Source organism: Cololabis saira, chromosome 2 (assembly GCF_033807715.1).
Source record: "Cololabis saira isolate AMF1-May2022 chromosome 2, fColSai1.1, whole genome shotgun sequence".
NCBI lineage: Eukaryota > Metazoa > Chordata > Actinopteri > Beloniformes > Belonidae > Cololabis > Cololabis saira.
Window position 1 is genome coordinate 25126162 of NC_084588.1, and position 20624 is coordinate 25146785.

The window sequence follows — 20624 nt, forward strand, 5'->3', positions numbered from 1 at the left end:
CCTCCCTTTGTGAAACGGAAAACTCAGAGTTTCCCTCATTTCAGGGTTAACAGACTCAGAGTTTTCACTAAACCTGCTTTGTGAAATGGACCCCAGTTCCACCGGGAGCTCGGTCACTTCATAGCTGTTCGCGGCTCTCAGCTGACTTTTCAGCAACACCGAGACAAACAAACAAAAAGAAAAAGCGTTGCCACTCGAAGCTTCTTTCACTCTCATTTTTTAACTTGATATCAAACACAATTCACAGACCCAGCAGCACATATATATCATCTCCTCCATGTTCTGCTCTTGCTCTTTAGTGTTGTTGTCTTCTTCGTTTAGATCACACAATCAAATACGTCACAGAAGCTTCGCTCCAACCCGCCTACTTCTCATCTGGGTATTGAAAAGAGACGAGGGCAGGCCGCCCCGGGCCCACTGCTCCGTGGGTGTTCTGAATAAAATAAGGAAAGTTGGACTATATAACAATTACGTTCATGAGGATAAAGTTGTTTAAAAAATATAAATGAAAGAAATAGTCCCTTCTCCCCTTGTGTGTCTGCCTGTCATGCACGGGTACGTGCGCGCATGTTGTCTGTTTACTTTTAAGCCTGATTTATGGTTCCGCGTTACAACAACGCAGAGCCTACGCCGTAGGGTACGGCGTAGGGTGGGCGTCGCCGCGTACTCTACGCCGTAGGCTCTGCGTTGGTGTAACGCGGAACCATAAATCAGCCTTTAGCCAGTTGTCGCATCAGAAGTAGCAGGAAAGTCATGCTGAGTTTCCGCAGGCTGAAATGATGATCTCCGGACTGCATGGATGAGGCCTCAAACCTCTCCTTGCTCTCAATGGAGAGGGACCATTGATGAGAGCAAAGTGAAAGGTTTGCGGCGATGAAGAACCCCCCCCCAATGAAACCATCATTGGTAAGCTGTCATGATATTAATTATTTCTGATAACATTGTCATGACGCTGAATATATGACCTTTCCTATATTGTTTGCTGTTTGACCGCCGTGTCGCGCCGTGATTGTGTTAAATACATGTCGTTGTTGTAAACTGTTGTCGTGCAGGTTGAACACGTGTGTCTGAATTGTGCTACTTGGATCCAACATCTATGGTTAAGATGAAAATTTAGCCTTAAAAATAAAAATATCCCCACGATAAGTCATAATTATGAGATAAAATTCGAAATTATGAGATAGAAAGTCGAAATTATGAGATAGAAAGTTGAAATTATGAGATAGAAAGTCGAAATTATGAGATACAAAGTCATAATTATGACATAAAAAGTCGAAAGCATGAGATAGAAAGTCATAATTATGAGATAAAAAGTTGAAATTATGACTTTTTATGTCATAATTATGACTTACCGTGGGGATATTTTTATTTTTAAGGCAAAGATTTCATTTTATTTTTTTCTTCTTTCTTTTTCTTCTTCTCGCGGAAATGGGCTTCCATAGACATCACTGGATGTCATTTGATTTTTATCTCCAGTTTGATACTTATATCTTAAAGTCTGCATTAGGCTTATAATTAGGTTTGACATAATGACTGGCGAAATCCATGGTACTAGAACCTCATTTGAATGGTTCTGACCATGTCACCTGCGTGCTGTGGTTGTGTGTCAGAGGGGCTGATCTGTGGCATTTTTTTAGCGATTATGTTTTAACGGGGATGTTTAGGCCACAAGGGCCCATCCAGAATGTTTCGCCCCCCCCTAGGCTGGGACCCCTGCTTCGCCCCTGCGTTTAAGGTCCAAATTCAGATTGCTGCAGGATGTTTAAACCACAGTGAATTGTACAGAATAGTTTCATGTTCTCAAAAATACTATAAGAAAAATTAATCCCTCTACTATGTCTTTATTAGAGGAACACAGCATTTGAAGTCTGATTTCCACTCAGACAATTTTTTTTTGATTTAGCAAATTATGAATCCCCCATAGCAGCAGTGAGGTTAGAGCTGAATGTCATCTGCTGATGTGTTACGTGAATGCCAAATATTAAAATATCTACAAGCGTTGATCTCTATGGGATTGCTTGACAGGTCTTTTTCACTTTGTATCGTTTGAGAGTTTGCTGCTAAAACATGTTCATAAAAGGCCAGTTGTGAGTGAAGTATCGTTAGTGTGCTGGGCCTTCTGTCAGTTTTCAAATGACACATCTGTCTGGTCAAGCCAGTTTCATAAAACTACTAAAAATGACCGTAACCTCTCAACACTGTAGGAGGGACATAAAAATTATAGTATATATTAAATCCTTGAAATTGAAATGATTTGCTCTTTTTCTGTGAGTGTGCATATCTTACAAATGAAACATTTCTGGAAACAGGGTTGCATCGGGGCAGTATGCAGTATAAAAGCAAAATAAATACACTGAAACTTCCTAATCCCAATGGAATTGTGTGAGGTCAATCACTGCATTGACAAATATATATCATTATATAGTGGCACTGTCAAAGCTTGATATGGATGGAGGTAAAGTTGTATGAAGGCAAATGGAAACAGTGATTTGCAAACGTGATTGCCTGCTTTGTAAACACTTTCATTGACCAAAGCATGCAGAGACAAGTTCCCTGATTGCTTATTGATCATGAATGAGTACCCCAGTACGGAAAGATCAACTCAAGGATGCAAAGGTCAGTTCAGCCTGCAAGGCCTTGTTTATGTCTATTGCCTTACATTACAATGCATCATCCGTTGAAAATGTGGATGATGTTTTTGGAGGAAAATCCTGCAGTCTATCAGGTTGTGTGACATTTATGTTCAAATATAAGTAATGGTATTTAAAAAAGAAAAACAACACACACACACACACACACACACACACACACACACACACACACACACACACACACACACACACACACACACACACACACACAGCAGTAGTGGTTAATCAACAAACCAGGAGAGAGGCTGGAAAAGGATATGGAAACAAGGCATGTAGGTTGTGAAATCTGAACAAAGATGAGGATTTTGTACCAAACAAAGAAAAAACAATGAGTTTAAATAATGCAGGAGGTAGTGATCAACATGAAGCATACAGGAAACTAAACTAAATAGGATGAGAAAGCTCTGCAAAAAAAAAAGAATTAAAGCAAACTAATGTGCCAAAGAAAAGAAAAAGATGATCAAAATAAAGCACATATGAAGTTGAATAAAATATAGAACAACGTACAAAGGATAATACTGACAAACATTGAAACATAACAGTAGTTACTAGTACAAGAGTGATGCACCGAAAAAGAAATACTAAAAATGATCAAGCTAACAAAACTGATCATCTCAACAAAACATGTCATTCATTAGAACCTATTACAAAAACTGTTACAGGTATGACACAAATAACCTCTAAGGATCTCCTGAGGTATCTGCTAGAGGCTACTATGATCTTTGTGGGTTACTGGGTTGGGTCTTATTGACTCGGCTTCCTTCCCACAGTCACCATCCAATTTCATCTGATTCTTTTCTCAACAGTTTTTCTGGGGCCCACCACTGTCCAGCATGGGGAAGCTGCAGCCATAGGGATGTGATTTTACCATAATGGTGGTATAACTGATCCATGAAACGGTACAGGTATGTAACAAATGTCAAAAATCCCTTAAACACAGCACTTTCAAGGCGGGACTTTTGCAGTGGTATTCCAAGCTGTTTTGTATGTGAGCGAGCCCAAGGCAGAACAACAAGGCATTTCTGCCCCTCGCTGTTCTGCCTTGGGCTTGGTTTCTACTTCCTTGGGAAGTAGCAACAGATGTGAAACAGGAGGGGAGACAAGTTCTCAGTGTGAAGGTGAACTGGCAACATAGAACACCACACTTTTACTGGTGCTCCTGTCACTCACAGGATTTTTCAAAACTGTCAAATTTTGTATAAACACGCGTTGATATGTTGCGCCACCTCTGTTCTTCTGTGAATAAGGATTTTCTTGTTTGTGTGAAAAGACATAAAGTAGCATGGATTTGAAGCTAGAAGTGCAGGTTTTCCACAATGATATTTCTTACTTTACCCATCAGTCGTTTTAATGCCGTGGCTGGTTGATGTGTATATCAAATTCAAATTTGATACTGTAACATATATTGTTTTTAGAAATTGTACAGGAAAAAGTAACCGGACGATTGCATTAAGTCTTCTTCTTCGTGTGAGAGGAGTGTGAATGAGGGAGAGAATGGGAGTGAAAGTTATTGGATTATTTTTTCCATATTTTGGACTTTTTCTTATTTTTTGTTTGGTGGTGGTTTATGTAGGTATTTGTGGTTGCACGGGTTTAGTTTGTTTTGGGGTTAGTTTAGTTTGTGCCTTTGTGTGTTTTCCCACTGGCCTGAGGCTGGTGGCAGCCGAGCACAGCTCCATCAAATCTGCCGCCCGCATGAACAAGTCTGTCTTACTGTTTTTGGAGATGGTGGAACAAGCAAACCGACAAGACAAAGAAGGCCATAATGGGACAGTTGAAGTAGAAAGGTTGGAGGAGGAGATGGAGACAGGTGAGGCGATAAGAGAGAAAGGTGAAACTGTGGAGGTGATATGCGAGATGGGTGGTGAAGGGAGTGAGAGAGAAAAAGTATTAGACAAACAGATTAAAGCTACACAGCACTGCTCTGCTCCAGGACGCTGCAACTAAAGTACGTGGTGAACGCAGCAGGACCAGATCTACAAGGAACAGAGGCCTTAGTCACATATCTGGGGGTCTGGTCTACCAGGCTCATACAGAGCGCCCTTCAACTATGGAGAGAAAGACTAAACGACAAGGAGAAAATCCTCCTTAAAAAATACTGCAGAAGGACAGAGCCCATACAAGGGGACCCGTTTCCAGACCTCCAACTGACCCCCCAGCTGAAAGAAGCATCTGGCCCATTGCTGGAGAGGGCGACAACGGTGTCTCTACACAACAACATCACAAAGACGTTGTACAATAACTGTGTCAAAGTGTTATGCAGGAAGGAGTTGGAAAAAAGGACAGTGTGCATGGAGCAGGAGGTTCGGTGATGGATTGGCTCCATGCTGGGAGATCTTTTATACCTCCCAATCAAAAAGCAGACTGCAGACGTGCAATGGAGGACTTGACATGGTGCTATTGCCTGCAACGCTGTGGTCTCTGTTATGAATCCATCTGTGTCAAACGCCCGCCCGTTTTGTAGTCACCCTGAAACGATTTTTCATTTTTTTTATCGAGTGTGAAAGACTTTTAAATTTCCACACTCTTTTATCTCAAGTTTTTAGTTCTTTTAATGTACAGTTTTCAGAGAAGGGTTTTCATTTATGGATATAAAGAAAGAAAAGAGAACAAAAAGAAGTGGCAGCTACTCAATTTTGTTTCTGGCACAGCAAAGCTGGCCATTTACGTGTCCAGAGGGAACAAAGTTGAGCAGCGGCCAGGTCAGGACGCAGCCTCAGTGTGGCGCTGCAACCTCCGCTGCAGACTGAAGCTGGAGTTTGAGTTTTATAAAATGTCCGGTGACATACAAACTTTTAAAAATATTTGATGCCATGATGATGTTTTATGCATTGTTGAAGACAACCACATTTTACATTTCACTCAGTTCCTAAAAAGCTACAATTATGGAAAAGTTTCAATTATTGAAACTGTACACGTGTAAAATTTCTTCTTCTTTTTCTTCTTCTTCTATGTTTTCCAATTTTTCCTTTACATAAGTGCTTCAATTGTTCAACAATTTCAGGCCTCCTTTATCAAAATTATAATTTTATAATCCACCAAATATTTCCAGTAGGTGACAAGTCGGTGCAGCAGGTAGGCAAATTCATCATATGGACTATGTTACTACAGAATCATGCAGTTGTGATACACGCAGAACAAGCTTTGATGATATCCTGGTAAAATAAGCAAAGCCTTTCTAGAGAAATACATTATCATGATGATAGTTCCAAAACATGTACCATACATATTGATAAACATTAATGGTGCCTTTGAGCACTTGAGCATGAGCAGTAATGTGCCACATATCATCATAGATTCCAGCTTGTGAACTATGATCTGATAACAAGTCAGATGTGCCCCTCGCCATATTAAAAACATAAATAAATACAAGTATTGATATTTCATTTGTCAGACCACAGGACAGTATTTCACTTTGCCTCAGTTAATCTTCAACGAGCTCCGGCCAAGCTCTAGCAGTGTTCGAAAAGATTGTTGTCTAGTTGAAGAATCTCTAGTGACTTCAGACAAAACATGTTTATTTACAGTCCTTAACTTTAACAGAAGGAGTGCTTTCAGTGCTCAGCATCCATCTCAACTGCCTTTTGCTGACAGTGATGCAGTTCATAAATATGTTGAAAAATGACTTTGTCAATAAACACATTATCACATTATTCATCATTATGTTCTTCTCAAGTCACTTAGCATCTTTCAGTTCATTGTTTTCCTTTACATAACATGCCAGCCAGCTAGGCCCTTGACTGCAGTTACTACATCATGTAAGTGGTAAATTGTAAGTCGTACTTACACTGAACAAAAATATAAATATAAATATAAAAGATGTCATCTAAAAGTCAGTATGTGTTGCTTTCATATCTCACTGTACTTTTCTGCATTAATGGTGTCATCACAGAACTGGAAATGACATTTTTCCAGGGACTTTGATGCAACTCCATACCATCATAGGCCTTGGAACCACAAGCCAAAAATATAGGAGTGGACTCAGACCTGAATTTTAATAGCCCCATTAAGACAGCAGTGAAGTCAGCCTATTATCACCTAAAGACGGGATTAAAGCACCAATGTCTCAGCAGGACTTAGAAAAACTTGTCCATGCTTTTATCTTCAGTAGACTGGGCTACTGTAACGCTGTTCTCACCGGTCTCCCTAAAAAATCCATCAAAGAGCTGAAGTTAGTTCAGAATGCTTGTGCCCAAGTCCTCACAAAAACCAAGAGAGTGGACGATATAACTCCAGTTCGTGGATCTTACAATGGCTTCCTGTCTGTCACAGAATAGATGTTAAAATCTTGCTGTTGGTTTATAAATCTCTGAATGGTCTCAGGCCAAAATACATCTCTGATCTCCTGGTCCATCATGAACCAACCAGAACACTCAGGTCGTCAGGGTAACGCCTACTTTCTGTATCCTGAATTGGAACCAAACACAGTGAGGCAACTTTCAGCCTTTATGCTCCTCGCATGTGGAACAAACTCCCAGAATGCATAAGGGCTGCTGAAACTCTCAGTTGCTTTAAGTCAAGGTTGAAAACCTTTTTATTTACTGCTGCATTTCAGTAATCTACCTTAATGCACTGCAACCCTAGTTCTTGCATCTCATGTGTTAATTCTTTTTAACCGATGTCTGTCTGCCTTTAATTATTCCACTTAAACTTTCTTCTACACTGGTATTTAAATTTGAGTTTCACAACTTAATCATATTTTAAATCCTGCAAACTCTGTGTGAGTTAGAGTCCTCAGGTTTGCGTCGTGTAAATTCTATTATGTTTTTATTGTATTGATTTTTTTGTTTAAACTATAAATCATACTTTTAGTTATGTTTTAATTACTGGGAACCACTTTGTTGTTGAATTGTGCTATAGAAATAAAGTTGCCTTGTCTTGCCTTCCTTGGATGTTTGATCTTGGATTTGGAGCAAACAGTGCTCATTTCTTAAAAAAAAGGAGTACTGATGAATTTGACCACAATACTTCAGAACTTATTAAAGGATAGCCCAGGGGTCGGCAAGTAAGTTTGGCCTCGGGCCAAATTTTTTCAGAGCAACTGAATGGTGGGCCAGAACATCACATCAATCAGGCCAAACATGTTTTTTTTTTCCTACTAAACAAAACTTTTTTCCCCTTATCTATAGGCTACTAGTATTATTATACTATTATATCTTGAACAAAAAAGTAATTTAAGAAAGTCATTAATTTAAATAAAGTAACTTGAATTTGCTACAGACTGTTATTAGTGTGTTATTACTGCTTTAGCGCTACTCTGTGGCTGCGTCATGAAACCGCTTAGGCTATAAGTAACTTAGTGATAATAATATTATTTTCTGCCAAGCTACTAACAAATGCAGTCCTTCTTTAAAATACACAGAAGGACATTAAACACATGAAAAACCCATGATATGAACAGTAGCACAGGGGACAGTCAGCACGTGCACACGGAGCAGCAGCTCTCTGTGTCTCTGTGTCTCCTGAAGCGAGTGAGAGGATATGCAAATGAGGCGGATTTTCCGACGTATTTTTAGACATATAATGGACGTTTTACCGTTTAAAAGACCAACAGCAAAACTCAAGGTAAGTTATCAGCTGTATTTTTCACAGTTTAAACCACAACAAATCACTTTAAAGCAAGCTAGCTTGCATAAAACGAAGATAAGTCTTACCATTTCAACAGCTTCAGGAGTTTTGCCGGGAGTCCGTGCCTACGTTACTCCTGAATATTTGTGTGCACCTCTAATTAAGGTCCCCCTATGCTACAGGTGACAGGGAACTATACAGAATTGTGTGCGTCCGGAATCATGAAGATTCTACTTTTATTTTATTTTATCTTTTCTAAATAAAGGCTTTGAATTCTCTATCAAATTGTCGTTTTTGTGATAGTAAATAATAATAAAAAAATATAAATATTATCAGATTTTCAATGTCATCTGGCGGGCCAGATATTATTGGAGACGGGCCAATTTTGGCCCGGGGGCCGCCAGTTGCCGACCACTGGGATAGCCCCTTGAGATGTAACATCTCATTTTCAAGGGGGTCCCAATACATGTTTCCACTCTGGGATTTAGATGGCTCAGAACCCTGAGACATCTATGCTGCTTCTGTACAAGGTAAAAATAAGTCCGGGAACAGGCTGGGGCTGCCGCCGCCGTCTTCTCTCCTGGAGCTGGAGACTCCTGGGGCCATCTCCAGCCAGGCTTGTTCCCCAGACAGGGGGAAGAGGCTGGGGTGCGTCCGGGACCCCCACCAGGACAGGCTGGGGCTCGCGCCGCCGCTGTCTCTCCTGGGGCTGAGAACACCTGGGCCCCCCTCGAGCCAGGCGTGCTCCCCGGAAGGGGCACTCCTCCTCCTCAAACCGAGGCATGTTCTTCTCTACCTCCCGGCGGAAAAACTCAGCGAGGGTAATCAGTTCTCCTTCTGTGTCCATATTGGCTGGCCCATTCTGTCGGGCCGGAGGGTGCGCTGGGTCAGATCGTACTGTAACGGAGTGAGGTTTTGGACCCAAATGCAGCACACAGAGCACACAGCGGTAGTTTGTCTGGTTCGCTTTATTTCCCACAACAGGGCGAAGAGTAGGCAGGAATGCAGGACAAGGATCAGGCAATAATCGGTTCGGAAGACAAGGTCGGGCACCGGAGGACAGGAGACAAGGCAGAGTCCGATAACAGGCAGGGTCGGCAACGGGAAATCACAACTGAGGGCGCTGGAAGGTCTTGCATGGGGACGGCTAAGAGACAATCTGGCAGTGAGTGTGGAGGAGAATGGAGCTTTTATACCGTCTTGATTGCTGAGGAGCTGCAACTGGGAGAGCAGGTGAATGGAGTGACTGACGAGGTGGGTGTGGCTGGCAGATGGGGTGAGCAGGAGAGAGGTGAGTGGAAAAGTACTGAAGGCCGGAGGACCAACCATGACAGTTTGCTTCAAATGCTCATATTACCATTATTTGAGCGATTCACAAATGTACCACATGGTCATGTAGTTCTGAGATAAACAAAATCTCCTCCCTCCAACGAGGAACTTGGTCCCCCTTGGGTCCTTTAAGCATATGAAAAAATGACCTAATCAAAACACCTTAAGCCATTATAAGAACAAGACATGGTTAAGCTGCTGCTTTCTTGGGGCTTGTATAGTTTTGTCTTTTTAGGTTTTATGCACTCAACTTGACTAGGTATTCCAATTTATTGAAAAAGAACATGTATTGTCAGCATGAAAACTGTTTTCATGTGTTGCAGAGTGTAACACCACAGACAGTATTTTTTTAAGTACTACATGGGTTTATATAAGCTTTGAAAATCCACTTTACTATGGTTCTATTATTACTCTTTCTAAGCCAAGAAACAAACTGTGCAGCTACATGTTTTTCAGCTTTAATAAAGTAATGGCAGACTGTCGAAAGATCAAAATCTTGTGGCACAACTTCAGAAGAATGAACAAACTGATGTATGCAGGAAAAAAGCTGCAGTATCGTATTCTCTGAACTCAAGCCGCATCTTTTGATTTCTTCACAGTGTGCCAGTACTTTATTAAAGAGGTGTATTCTACACGATAGCAAGTGATGATGTATTACTTACTTTTTTTTTTACAGTTTCTTGAAATACTACTGTTGCCTTTTATCTATTTATTCATTTATTTTATGTTAGCTGAGAATCGGATAACATGAATGACACTATCACATTTTATTTTTCAGATTAATATATACATACATATACGTATATACGCATATATTGTTGTTATATATATGTGTGTGTGTGTGTGTGTGTGTGTGTGTGTGTGTGTGTGTGTGTGTGTGTGTGTGTGTGTGTGTGTGGTTGTGTTACATATAGATAGTATGTTTAAAGTGACACACACACTTTAAACATACAAACGTTGTCTACAGCTATCACAGGAGCTCTTCGCAGCCTAATGTGAAGCAGCGGTGATGGAAATGGGTACAACCAAATCAGAAAAACGTGGTAATGTGGTTTGTGGTAACTAAGGAATTCTGGTTCTTATTCACAAGTGAAAAAAGTGACAGGTGGCAGTGATGTTGACTCTATACTGGGTTATTGTGATAAAGAGATAGTTGGGTGAGATCTGACATGTCGATTTACATTCCCCCTCTCAATTATGGTTGCAAACTTTCAGTAGAGTCGCTGCTCTTCCACATCGAGAAGAGCCCGTTAAGGTGGTTTGTGCATCTGGTTAGGATACCCCCTGAATTTCTTGCTGAGGAGGTGTTTTAGGCCTGTCCAATCAGATTGAGGACCCCGCGTATCCTGGGTCTTCCCCAGGACATGCCACAGAGATAACATCTCTTCAACTCGGTATTCCCCTGAAGAGCTGGAGGAAGTGGCCGTGGAGAAGAAGGCCTGGGACTCTTTCCTTAACACGCTCGCTGGATGGATGGATGGATGGATGGATGGATGGATGGATGGATGGATGGATGGAATGAATAGCACAAATACAGTGCTATATTGCAAAAAAAAATCTTAAAAGGGTATTATGAGAAAATCTTAGATGGCTGCTATTTTAAACTTCTTGTTAGTGCTTTGTTTTTCTCTTATTATGGGGAAATCTACATAAAATACCAAAATCCATCAACACCTCATGCTAGGAAACATGAAAAAAGTGAAACAAACGTGTAAGATTAAGGCATTTTATATTAAATACTCACATCAGCATTCTGCTTATGGTTATTTGTTTGTTGGTTTGTGTACATTTCAGCTGCCTCAGTTGTACTTCATGTTCACCCCCCTTTGCCAGAGCTGCATGGGCGCCAGAGGATGTGCAGGTTGACAAATGAGGAAGGAAGACACAGCGTGAGGTCACGGCGAGGTAGTGAGCTACCTCTTGCTGGGTAAATAAATAAGCCATGGTGCTGACAGCAGCGCCGAATATTCATCACAATAATAGCCACCTTGGGGTTAGTTAAATGTTCCAAGGAAACATCAAGGTCAGTCAGTGGGCCCTAATAACATAATAAACTTCAGAAAATGTTTGATTTGTGTCTCTTTGAGCTGAAAAACACTTAAAGAAATTGAGCCTCCATGATGAAAAATTGGATCATTTACATAATTAATATGTTTTACCTTCAACAAATCCTTTAACATTTTGTATCAGTATTGAGAAAATACAGAACTACCCCATAGTTTGCTCATACATGAGTCCACAGCCAAAGTGTTATTCAAATTATCAATCCTATACATATGACACCTTTGCTGGGATTACATCTTACACCATAACTACAAAGAAGTTCCCTTGAGAGAATCTCAACAGATATGTAGTGGAAATGTCATTGTACCAGATACACATATTGCTCTTGTCATGCAGGCAGCTCTAATCCTAAGATTTAAATTCATATATAAGATCTATCCCTTGTGTCAAGTACCAAATGTCTTTGGTTGCCCCACTCTCTGAATGGGCAATGGAGACTCAGAGACACAGCATGAAGATAGTGTTATTAGGGGTTATTTTAAGGTAATATGCTCAGTTGAAGTATAGAGTGTTGGGGGGGGGGGGGGGGGTAGCATGTTTCATAATCACCATTTATTACTGCAGAGGGACATAACTACATCTCTCCCCAGTTCAGATGACATGAGCTATATTGCTTGATCTGTAAAATTAAACCTGAGAGGCTATCATATGTTAGTTTCTAAATATTCAGCAACTGGATCTATGTTTTTCCATGTTAGTACAGTAAAAACAAATAATACAAGAATATCATGTTTGAGTCCTCTGTTTTGGTTTTCAGAAGTTCTGAAAATGTAAATGTTTTTTTTGGAAGAGGATTTCATTTTAACTAGCCTCTTTGGCTCAACAACTCATACTCATTTTCTGCTGTGTTTTGCACATAGTCACAACATACTGATATGACACTTTAATCTGAAAACATCTTTGGTAATTACTCATATTTTAATGACTTGAATTTTAAAGAAGTGAAAGCAGCAGAGGCTTTATATTTTTTTGCCAGCAAGCATAGATTATCAATAAATCAAGTAATTAGAATGATTTTTTAGTGTTATGAAGGAAAGAAATTGCCTTGGACCTCTTTTCCTACCTTGCCTCTCTCAGGTTTTACAGAATTGGAAATTCTATTATGACCTTTTAACCTTGTGCATTATTAAGGTAAGAAGTTTGCCCCCAGTTTCTCTCACCGTATACCCATGAGGCCAGGTTTTTCGCATGTGTTGAAACCTCTGCAAGGCTCCATAGAGTCAAGCTCGGGATTTATTACCCTTCACACACCCTTTTGGCTTCTTGAAAAATATCTCCCTTTGGATTAAATGTTAAAGACTAAGGCATTCACATTTTGTAGGGAAACTAAATTAACCTACGTAGCCCGAAGCGCTTGTCATCTACCTCACATTAAAAGGCAAAGTGCGCATAAAACATAATGTTGGTTTTAATGATGTGCACAAAATCTGAATATTTGTTAATATATATTAACACACACACACACACACACACACACACGCACACACACAGGAAAAACAATCACTCCATGTTTACCTTCTCATAAAACTGTAATTTATATTTAATATAGTTTTTATTTTTAGAAGTAACAACATTCTGTCATAATAGGGTTGTCTTATTGTAGAGGTAGACCTCTCACCAGTGCTGTAAAAGCTTGAGGAGGATTGGGGGGCCTGGCTGCCCTGTCTTTATCATTATAATAAAGGGATGGAAAGACTGGTCATTTATCTTTTTGTAAATGAATGATGACGATGCTGAACAGCAATAATCACTGGAAGTTGGTATTTTTCCAAAGCAAAAGTAATGTTTGGGGAAGGGAGCTTGTTTTCATGTAACCAGCTAGTTAAACTGTTACAGCGCAAATGCTCATCCTCTTGGATATACTTACTGTGCATAGCAGCTGGATTCTTGTGGGATTTGGGAGATGAAAATCATCAGAGATCCATCTTGCCAGTCTCCTACTGATGCACTGGTGGCCAAGGCACAGCAGTTCTAACAAATGCTACACTTTAAGATCAGCAGTTTTAAACTAGTTTTAAAACTATGAAATATGAGCTGTGACTATAAACAGAAAGAAATGAATACTAAGTGAACAAATGGCTACACATCATAAACCCACATAACATGACAATCATGACAATTATGAAAGACACTTACATTCCAACAATTTTACTGAACCCATCAGGAGTTTCCTGGAGACTGCACAACTCACACACTGTAGTTTCCCTTTAAAGTTAAACTAAACATTCTGTGCCATCCATATAGCCTATAGCCAGGAGCAATAGCAGGCTGTGATTGTTGTGCTGCTAGCATTGCTGTGCTGTGCACTGGACCTAACAAACAATGGGGACTGCAGTGCAATACAAGACTAGTGTGCAGCTTCCTATGTCTAAAATTTGATAAAAACTTTTTCTTTGATATCCAACATGTTAAATGTAATGTCTACCCTGAAATTTAAAATGACTAATGCTGCATATCTTTGAAAAATATAAAGAAAGAAGAGCACAATCATACAGCAGAAATGGTGGCCACATGCGTTTTTAGGGCCCGAGCACTGACAGTGCGAAGGCCCTATTGTATTTGTAGGAATTTTTATTCTCGTTTTTATTTTTCCAACGAAATGAGGGCCTTTTTGCACCCCAAACATGCCCCAAAAGTCACCAAATTTTTCATGCAAGCCAGGCCTGGCGAATAATTTGATATTTAATGGTTTGCATTAATGGGCGTGGCCTAATGGCTCAACAGCGTTCCCTAGAAAACTTCGTGCCCCACAATACGGTTTGACATACATGCACGAAAATCGGTACACACCTGTATCATGTCGCAACTTAAAGAAAAGTGTCTTGGCGCTATGGTCGAAACAAAACAGGAAGTCAGCCATTTTGAATTTTGAATTAATCGTGTCATTTTGGCGCAATTTAAGCCATTCCTTTGGCCGTTAATGCGGCCCGAACCGTAACGTGCACCCAGGGATTTTATACATCAAAATGTTCGTCTCGATCCTGCGACAATGGGTATTACTTTTCTCAGTCAAAAGCGTTACCGTGGCGACGATAGACGCCAAAAAGCGCGCCCCACCTTCATCTGATTGGCCCATATTTGATAGTTCCTACTTTCTGCCATAACTTTTGAATGGTTTGACATAGAGAGTTGTGGGTGGTGTCACCGGACTTGGTTTTGAGTCCTTTAACATAATTGGCATGAATTAGCCCCGCCCCTTCTTCTGATTGGTCGATATGTGATAGTTCCTATTTTCTGCAATAACTTTTGAATGGTTTGACACAAAGACTCGTGGGTGGTGTCATCGGACTTTGTTTTGAGTCCTTGACCTTTATTGGTGAAAATTGCACACGCGAGGGCCCGTTCATCGCTGCTTGCAGCTTTCATTTTTGTTTGTTTTCTTTAAACACAATTTTTAACGCTTTATAGGGCAGTAAATAAAATACTGAATCATCAATACAATTTAAACTCTAGAAGGTTATTGGAGAATATTAAAAAGAACCTCTTTTAGCATTGTAACTTTTTAGTAATAAACAGACTGCAGTTCGACTGAAAATATGATCACTTGGCCTAAAAATGCTTAAGTGTCACATATGTGGTGGATAGGACCCAGATGCAGGAGACCAGGAGGGAGGAGTTCCAGAAAACAATGATTTATGAATCAAACAAAACTAAAGCGCTGCTGAGCCGGATTGCAAAACTTCCAAACCATGACACATCGAGGGAGGAAACAGTACAGACCAGCAGAGAGCAAGGGAAAGACAAGACATACACAGAAGGGTTGATGAGACACAGGTGCAGACAATCAGGGCAGATGGGAACCAGGGAAGTCAAGACAGAACTGAAACAAAGACACGGGTTTCAAAATAAAACAGGAACTGAATAACCAAACTGAACTTAACCCCCAACGCCCCTTCCCCCTTAAGGAACAGCTTCCAGATGTTCCACAAAAACCAAAGAAACCAAGAACAGGGTGGGCGGAAGGGGCCCATCCTCGGGGCCAGGCAGAATGGCAAGACAGCTCAGGGGCCTGTCCTCGGGGCCGGGCAGAATGGCAAGACAGCTCAGGGGCCCCTCGGGGCCGGGCAGAATGGCAAGACAGCTGAGGGGTCCGCCCTCGGGGCCGGGCAGAATGGCGAGACAGCTCAGGGGGCCGCCCTCGGGGCCGGGCACACCGGTGAGACAATTCAGGGGGCCGCCCTTGGGACTGGGCAGACAGCTCAGGGGCAGGTTCTAGTGCTTTTACTGGTTCCGGAACAGATTTGAGTACTCTCCCTGGCTCTAGAACTGGTTCTGGAACGTCGACCGGCAATGGAGCAGGTTGTGGAACTGGTTCAGGTACTTCCACTGGCGCTGACTGAAGTGCAGACAGGGTCTGTGGCAGGGGCCCAGGTGCCGGCTGAGATGCGAGCAGGGTCCGTGTCAGGGGCCCAGGTGCCGGCTGAGACACGAGCAGGGTCCGTGTCAGGGGCCCAGGTGCCGGCTGAGGCGCGAGCAGGGTCCGTGGCAGGGGCCTGGGGATTGTCAGGGTCCTGGGTTCCAGCTGAGGGGTAGGCAGGGTCCTTGGAAGGGGCCTAGGTGCCGAATGAAGGGCAAGCAGGGTCCTTTGCAAGAGTGGTACAGACGGGACTGCCAGGTTAGTGAGTGCCTGGATCACCTGGGCCAGCTGCTGTTGTTGTTGCTGGAGTTGATGTTGGTGCTGATGACCGATCCGGACCAAAGATGCGATGTCACCAGACATCCGTGTGACTTCCCCCTTAGCATGTTCAAAACAGTCCTCGTGAACAGAATCAGAGTCAAAGCTCAAGTCAGAAACATGATCAGGAACAGAAGCAGCTTGCAGACTCCTGGACAGGTGCCTCAGCTGAGGGGAGGCAGAGTCCTGGACATAGAGACAGGCTGGGATGGGTTAGGAACCACCTCGGGAACAGGGACAGGCTGGGGTGCGTCCAGAACCACCTCGGAATCAGGGACAGGCTGCTGTGCGTCCAGGACCACCTTGGGAACAGGGACATGGTGGGGTTCTTGCCGCTGCCGACATCTCCTTTTCAGTCTATATTAGGCCTAAAGCCTGGCCCAATCCCCAGAAGGGGGACTCCTCTTCCTTAAACCGTGGCATATGTTTTCTCTGCCTCCCGGCGGAAGTACTCCAAGAGAGTGATGTATTCTCCTGCTGAGTCCATGCTTGGCTGGTCCGTTCTGTCACGTATGTGGTGGATAGGACCCAGATGCAGGAGACCAGGACGGTTGAGTTCCAGAAAACAGTGATTTTTTAATCAAACAAAACCAAAGTGCTGCTGAGCAGGATTGCAAAAATCCCAAACCATTACATGACACATCGAGGGAGGAAACAGTACAGCCCAGCAGGGAGCAAGGGAAAGACAAGACAAAATATACACAGAAGGGTTGACGAGACACAGGTGCAGACGATTAGGGCAGATGGGAACAAGGGAAGTCAAGACAGAACTGAAACACAAAGACACAGGGTTCAAAATAAAACAGGAACTGAATAACCAAACTGTGACATTAAGAGTCATACTGTATAGCATTTTAAGCTGACTGTAACAGCAAATGATGAGGTTTTCACCGAATGCATCCTGCAGAAACAATCTTATTAAACATTATTGATGCACAGGTTAACTGTTTCTTAGTATGAACCATTTCTCATTGAGGAAACAATTGTGATTAATGAAGAACATCAAAGAAGAGAAACGTGCAGCTGCAAATCCTAGGGTTGAAACACATGCTGTAATGTTTGTAGCCACAGCAAGATGTCATTTAAGCCGCGATGTGTTTGCAGCTGCTGAGGTTCAGGCGTGCAATTTTATCAGGGGAGCCTGTTGGTTTCAAGAGAAGACAGAATTGTCATTCCTCTCATTCATGGCACATATTTCATTAAAAGAACTTGAAGGGCAGAGGCAACATTCGTGTGCAATCTACCAAGCCAAAAGCCTTGCAGCCTGTTTTGAGTCGGTTTCATGAAATTCTTATTTTTATCCATGTTTGATGTTGTCTCTGTATAAGCTGATGGAGCTCTAATGAATGAATAAAACATCTTACAGCATGTTTGCTCCTGTGCTTTATAGAGATTTTCCCTCTTTGGTTACTCAAAGGCGGCCGTTTGAGGAGCAGCTGTATTTTATGATATTTCATGTTTTGAAGTTATTGGTACACAAGCCTTGGGAGCAAAACAAAGAAATCAAATATTTCATTCAGATATGAACTCCTTGCATGGCCTTTGTTCTGGGTTTGTGAAATTCCCTTAGTGCTCAATTGGTTTGAATGTCTGAGTTTACAGAGAGCAGACTGGCATCCTGAAGCCAATAATTGTCTGATTTCAAGCTCGGAGTCGTGTGCGTTCACTTTTTGATGTCAACTGTTACTGCACTAGAGACATGCCTGACAGACACCCACCTGCTTGAAAAAATATGGAGCAGGGTCCAGTTGTTCGTTGATGTTTTGAACGAATGTCAAGACTGCCTCTGATGATAGAAAAGCTCATATTAAACTTACACACACCCGACTGTTTATGCATCCCAGACTGAGCATGAGCAGCAGCGTTTTGACAAGAACTCGCTATTTTATTTCACATGAGCTGTTTTGTTAAGCAGTCAACAAAGCAGAAAGTGAAGAAGCAACGGGGTTGTCTCAACGCTGGCAGCCCTGACTTGATGTATTCCATGGAGTGCTTCCATTTTTTTCCTTTGCAGAGCAGATGTGAACACCTGGGCGTTTCATCACAGCTGTGAATAATCCTGTAAAACATATTCATGTTTGGTTCATTACACATATTGACAGATAAAATAAATGAATCCACATTTTGATTTACAACCCCAATTCCCCAAAACGCGGAGAAGCTCTTTAAAATGGAGGGGGGAAAAGAAGGAAAAATATATCAATCATTTGTTTATCTCAAAAATCCATATTTTATTCAAAAGAGAATACAGAAAACATCAAATGTTGAAAGTGAAACATTTAACTATTTCATGAAATATATTTTGTCATTTTGAATTTGTCTCTCAAAAGAAAAAAAATATATAAATTGAGCAACAAATGGCTGGAAAAGTAAGTGGTACTACGAAGAAACACATGGAAGGACATCTTGCAACTATTTAGGCGAATTAGTTGTAAGATGATGGGGGCATTTAAGAGATTGAGAGTGTAACAGAACTCAAGATGGGCTAAGGTGTACTAATCTGAGAAAAACTATAAGAAAATTATGGAACAATTTCAAAATAATGTTCCTTGAGCAAATGTTATGAAGACTTAATATCTCATCATCTGCTGTATCTGATTGTGTGCCCGCTGCATTAAAAATTAGGCACAAGTTTGAGATAAAATTGCACAGCTTGCACATCTGGAAAGAAAACATCAATTCTTATACTGGCTTTAGAGCAACATATGTTCCCATCGAAACATCTTTCCCTGAGACAATGCTCAAGCACATACAGCATCTAATACGTAAGCTCCGCTTCACTTTAGAAGTGAAGCTATTTGGTAAATGGTACAACAATATAACCCAAAACCTTTGAGAGGGTTAGATTTAGATCAATCAAGGACAGGACGTCCTTCCTGTCTCTCAAAAACGTTAGCAACTTTTTTCCCCACTTGCCACCTCCTGAGACCCTGAGACAATGCATTTTTGTCCTCTGTGCGGGAAAACAGTTTCAAAACTTTATTTAATGTTGTGCTGTGGAGAAAACATTGTTGGTATTCGAGTAACATGTGACTCGTTGGGGTTCATCTCATGATTTGTCCCCCCAAAATGACTACCTTCTCAATCAGCATATTTTATGGGCACAAAGAGTGAGTTGTGAGTTGTTAATATATTCAAATATTGTCTTTTTAAAGTTAAAGCACAACTTTTTGTAGTCAATAGTTTGTGGTGGTTTTGGGAAAATACAGTCATTTTGTATGGCTCATTTCCCTGTATGGCTTGCCTTGGATACGACTGACAATGAGGGCTGCAAAGACTAGAATCCCCATCATTGCTGAGGTCATGACAAGAAATCGATTCTTTAAACTCAGAAGATCACTCAAAGTCACAAATGATCTTGATGTGTCTAAGGAGGATAAAAAGAATACTGTTATATTTAAAGTTATATCTCTGCTGAAGAGACTCTAACAAGGTTGTCAAAATCTGCCAAGACCAGGGAATGTGTGTGTAGAGGAACAAATGATTCCTCTTACTGGTTGTTCTCCAGTTTATCCCCGGGAAACCAAATCCAACTTGACTGAAAGTCTTTGTTCTTGCCAGTCCAAATGGCAATGATTTGATTTTGAGGTCTGTGCAGGCAAAAAAAAAAAAGAAAAAGAAAAAAAAAAAAAACACATGTACACACATTCAAAGATAAGAAACTCAGAGTTGGAGGAAATCCAGTTCTTAGGATGACTGAGTCTGTTGCAAAAAGAACAATTTTTCACTTTGACTTGTACTGTACTTCACCTCAGTCTATTTATTAAATATCCTACAGACAGAGGGTACCTGCAGCAGGAACAGTAATGAAAAACAGGATTCCAGTGGTGATCATCAGCTGCGGTAGGAGGAAAGAGGAATTGCTGAATTGACCATAAGAAAACCTTTGGAAGTGGCAGTGATATAATATGAATGAAAAAGTGTGGCATGAAATTTACAAAAACAAGAAAAGTTCAGTCCAAGTCAAGTGACGGTTTACAATGTTTTGTACGATGTTAATATAACAGAGAAAAGTATAGAAATATATACAGAATTAAAGCTGCAAGCAGCGATGAACGGGCCCTCGCACCCTTGTGGACGTTCAGGCGTGTTGCAATGGAAGCGCTTGTACGACTTGCATGTAGACTCTTCAGGCCTGGACATTTAGCGGATGACACCAGCCACGACTCTTTATACCAAACCATTCAAAAGTTATGGCAGAAAGTAGGAACTATCAGATATCGACCAATCAGATGAAGGGGCGGGGCTAATTTGCACCAATTATGTTCAAGGACTCAAAACTGAGTCTGATGACACCACCCACAAGTCTTTATGTCAAACCATTCAAAAGTTCACTC